This window comes from Carassius gibelio, chromosome B22 (assembly GCF_023724105.1).
Source record: "Carassius gibelio isolate Cgi1373 ecotype wild population from Czech Republic chromosome B22, carGib1.2-hapl.c, whole genome shotgun sequence".
NCBI lineage: Eukaryota > Metazoa > Chordata > Actinopteri > Cypriniformes > Cyprinidae > Carassius > Carassius gibelio.
In genome coordinates, this window is record NC_068417.1 from 15,636,841 (window position 1) to 15,641,863 (window position 5,023).

Sequence of the window (5,023 nt, forward strand, 5' to 3'; positions counted from 1 at the left end):
TAAATACTGTACTTTAGTGAAATTACAAAATATTGCTGTAAAATAAACTACAAGTTAAATTCAATGTTACTGTAAAAAAATACTACAAACTACTGTATTTCACATACACTGTGCTTTGGACACAAACGTTCAATAATAAAAAAAGTTATTTGAAAAGTTAAAATTGACTATTTGAATAATATAAAGTTGTGGCCTAGTGGTTAGAGAGTTTGATTCCTAACCCTAGGGTTGTGGGTTCGAAACTTGGGCCGGGGATAACACGACTGAGGTGCCCTTGAGCAAGGCACTAAACCACCAACTGCCTCCTGGGTGCTGCAGCATAAATGATGAACACTGCTCTTTTTTTTTTTTTTTTTTTTTTTAACAGTGTACAGAAATTAACTGTAATTTGCTTTGCAGTAATTTCCTGTAATCCATTTTACAGCAATTAACATCATTTTTACAGGATTTTATTGGCAACTTTTTTGACGGACAAAAATAAATAAATAAATCACATTTGCACACATTCGCTGGTCAAAAACTATATATTACCATCGGAAAATCATAACAGGTGCGCCCCCGCGCTGTTTCATACTGGAACTTACACAAAGCAACGAGTGATCCTCGTCACCTAGATAACATATATTTCTAAGAAATTTCTTCTTTGATTAATGATTCCTGATACACTTATTTTATTAACATTCAGGCTAATCATGTGATGGTATACTCTCCGCTCGTCCTCACATGTATAAAATGTAATAAAACATGGTTTTACTACAGTAATGTAGTAGTAACTAATTTTTTTTTACAGAAGATCACTGTGAAATCTTTATATTTTATCATGCAGAATGTAATTCACGATTCATTCCAAGGCTTCATTTATTTGATCCAAAATACAGCAAAAACAGTAAAATTGTGTAATATTTTTACAATTATAAATAACTGTTTTCTATTTGAATATATTTTAAAATGTAATTTGTTTTTGTGATCAAAGCTGAATTTTCAGCATCATTAATCCAGTTCAGTACTCAGGTTCAGTGTCAGGTGATCCTTCAGAAATGCTTTTCACTACAACTGTACTTTACACACTATTTTTATTTATTTTTTCATTGCTGGCTTATTTTAGGGAAAGTGCAGTGAATAAGAGACCTTCAAGAGACCAACATCCCTGGTCCACCACAGTATCAATTTTTTGCCAGGTAGGCGGATACATGTTGGATATGTTATAATAACGGTATGGCTATAGTTTCTTATAATCTGGAATTGAGTTGGACATAATTACTTAAATTATATTTCAAAAAAGTTTGTCAAAAATACTTGACTCATTGCTCACCTTCCCCTCTTCTCAATGTCATTCATAATCATGTTAAGCAAATAATACAAATTAGCTTATAAAACCAAACAGAAAAGCTAAAAAAGAATATATATATTTTATTTATTTGCAAAGTTCATAAAAAAGTGTATAAAGTTCAATAAAAAAAGATTTTGGTTTCTGTTTGGTTTTATAAGCTAATTTGTATTATTTGGTTAACATGTTTATGTATGAGTCAAGTATTTCTTTTCTCTATAAATGCAATTTAAAAAATAGGGAGTACACAAGAGCTGTTGTAATTAGGTTTAAAGAAGCCCTTAAAACCCTGTTTATCTATATTATCTAATTATCTAATATTATTATTATGGTTGTTATCAATCATGAATAAATCTAAAGCTTTGAGACTATTTTTTTGTGTTAATGAATTTGTCATGAAGATGTGACCATTTCTTCCTTTTATGCAGGCTTACTAAATAATCTTGATATAAAAAAGGGAGGGGGGTGCCCTTTTTCAGTTTCAGCACATGCCCCTCAAAAGGTCTGTGCACGGCCCTGACTGAGTCCATTGTATTACGTCCTTTCCTAAATCCACTTTGGTAAGGTGATAAAATATTATCCCTTTCAATGACATACACTAGTCTACTCATAACCATACGCTCCATTATTTTGCATAAATTAGAGGTTAACCCTATACACTCTAAAAAACGCTGGGTTGTTTTTTCAACCCAACTGCTGGGTTGAGGCCGTTGGATAGGACTTTGGGATGTTTTAACCCAAGTTTGGGTTGAAAATAACTCTCTTTTTTAACCCAGCGGGCTGGGTTGAGGACGCGGACGTGAAGGAGAGCACGCACGTCACGTCAAAATCGTACGTCTCCAGTGCGAGCAGCCGCCATTTTCTCAGCGTGATAGAAGCGAGAAGCGAGTGAAAGACTATGGTAAGTAAATATTCAAAATGTAAAGTTATCTTTTATTGTTTACCCGGTTGTATGAAAGGCGGAAGGTTATATGAAAGGCGGAAACAAAGGAGCTTAACGTTATATATATATATTTAAAAAAAAAAACGGACGCGGTTTTCGCCTCAGACACGGAGGTCTTAACTGCCTCATATAACGTTACTGAACGGAGGATGTACTTTTAATATAACGTCTGTGAATGTATTTTGTCATATTTACATAAGATTTTACTTTATCTGTTCTCTTTGAGGCGTTAACAGACGGTTATGGTCACGGTTACGCTCATGTGAATTTGTCTTTTTTTTTCGCGGTTAAACTGAATGTATGTTTTTCTCATAAAGGAAACGGCATTGTGTGGTAAAGACTAGCATAATTATTTTGAGGCTGTTGAAGTGGTAACTGTTAAAAGTATGTTTTACATGTAATATTTCAGACTTGTCCAGCTCCTGTCTTCATTGTCCTCGCGCTGAGAGTTAAAGACACTGAAGCTGTTTGTGTGAGGAGTCACAGACCTGTGTGAGGATGAGGAGGAGGTGTTCTTCTGAAGAGAGGGACAGACGGTTTAAGGAGAGTAAACTTCAGAATAACATCAAGTTATCTTTATTTTTACTAAGACTAAAATAATGTGTGTGTTTTTTTTAGATGTTGAAATCCAGAGACAAGATAACTTCATTCTTTTGAGACTGATGTAAGTTAAATTATTATTACTTTTTTTTTTTTTTTTGAAAATTAATGTTTCTGTTGTGTCCTGCCTGTTAACTTCACATTTTGATGCAAAAACAGTGTGATTTTATATATGTATGTATGTATATGTTAATATTTTATTGAAACCATTGATGTCCCTCTTTGCAGAACTCAAACTAACTGCAGTTAAGGACACAGAAGTCTGCTTGTGTGAGGAGGTGGTTTTCTCAGCTTCTTCTGAAGAGAGGGAAAGATCGTATAAGGCAAGTAAACTTCATAATTTCATGTTATCAGTTGTTGTTGTGTTTTACTAAGAGTAAAATAATGTTTGTTTTTTGTTTTTGTAGATGTTAAAAGCAAGAGACATGGGAGAGCATCATTCCTTTGAGATTTTATGTAAGTTATTTTTAGAAAATAATTTTTTCTGTTGTCTCCTGCCAGTTTACTTCACATTTTGATGCAACAACAGTGTGATTATGTGCTCATTTCATTAAGACCATTGATGTCTGTGTTTTTTTTTATTGCAGAACTCAAACCAACTTTGGAGTTGTCTGATTTGGAGAGTCATCATTCTTGGTCTTCGCTCTTAAAGGTAAAGTTCACACAAAAAATCATTTACTTGCCCTCAAGTCATTCCAAACCTATAAGACTTTTGTCTGTCTTTACAACATAAATTAATATATTTTTAGTTTTCTCATAATATTTGTTAATCCATTTATAGTTTAGATAATCAGTATTTTCAAGCTTCATAAATATAGAGTTATTGTAGAAGTAAATTCTGATATTTATATATGAATACATCTTAAATTATATGATAGCAAACATGTATGTTCAAAATAAAATACTGATCTCCCAGACCAGCAATGGAGGACACAAAAAGAGAATATTAAATATATTCATACGTTTTCCAAAAAATGAGCAGAGTTTGTATGAGTCTGGAAAAACATGGGGAGAGTAAATTATGACCATTTTAATTATTTGGTCAACTAACGGTTTGAAGAGCAGCCCTCCATGTACATGAATATTGTGAGGTATGTGAAGGTCATGTCTGTTTTAATGTTTCAGTAAAGAAGCTTTCTGAAAGCAATATTTATTCAAACAATATCGCATGTCCTCACACTAGTGCTGCCATTATAGCATTCTGGAGCGCTGTGGTGGACTGAGACATTAAACAACCTCACAAAGTGTTGAAACTTTAAAACCGATTATTTACCTATCCTTACAGATGTGAATACACCTCTACCTGAAAATGGATAGTTTAATTAAATGTTTAATTTTTTCAAATGTGTTTCTCTTAGGCCACTGATGAAGAGCAGGCGGTGACTGGGATGAATCCTGGTCAGAGAGGAGAATCTTCTTTCCCCTAAACTGATGCAGCACTGGTTTTAAAGGAGGACGCTGCCCTGGATGATGTAGAAGATGTCAGATGCTGTGCAGATGGGGTTTCTTCATGATAACATCAGTTATGCTAAAGAGATCATGAAAATTGACCGTGATGCATGATCTGTATTCATGGACTATGAAACAAACTGTAAGTGTATAATTTGTTAAAAAAAAAAAAAGTTAAATGCTTTTTCTGTGTTGTTTAGTAGAAGAGTTTACACTCTGTCATTCATACACCTGTCACTTTCTTTCACACACACACACACACACACACATGCGTCTGTTAAATGTTATAATATCAAAGTTAATGTTGTGATTTATTTGTGTACTGTCATGCCAGAATAGTTGGAAAAAAACCTAACTAATTGTAAATTTATTGTATGTGTTTTCGTATATTTTTATACAATATATACAATTGAACAAAGTCCAATTTGATCTTAAGTTATATTCATCAAATGTTCAATGCTTTGTTTATGAACTCTGTAGCTGTTAATGCCATCCTTTTCTGCATTTCTTCTAACATGTTACTTTTTGACTTTTTTCTTGTTTTTAATAAATATTTTCCTTTTGGTAATTATTATTTGTGTGTAAAAGTGATGTTTAAAATGAACAACATTTGTAGGTTTAATGCCTAGCTCAATTTGGGTTAATTTTAACGTAGAAATGCATTGTTTCCCCACATGGCTGCACTGCGAGTTTATTTTCTGCCA

At 33.1% G+C, this 5,023-nt stretch overlaps 2 long non-coding RNA genes across 2 annotated transcripts; both read left to right on the forward strand.

Moving 5' to 3' along the window:
• The first annotated feature begins 1,977 nt into the window (after positions 1–1,977).
• Positions 1,978–3,194, forward strand: LOC127987248 (uncharacterized). Its single transcript, XR_008161126.1, has 3 exons — positions 1,978–2,228; positions 2,680–2,934; positions 3,099–3,194. It is a non-coding gene; the product is annotated as an uncharacterized LOC127987248 (long non-coding RNA).
• Positions 3,195–3,275: 81 nt separating this feature from the next.
• LOC127987245 (uncharacterized) lies at positions 3,276–4,887 on the forward strand. Its single transcript, XR_008161123.1, has 3 exons — positions 3,276–3,326; positions 3,458–3,522; positions 4,229–4,887. It is a non-coding gene; the product is annotated as an uncharacterized LOC127987245 (long non-coding RNA).
• Positions 4,888–5,023: the final 136 nt, after the last annotated feature.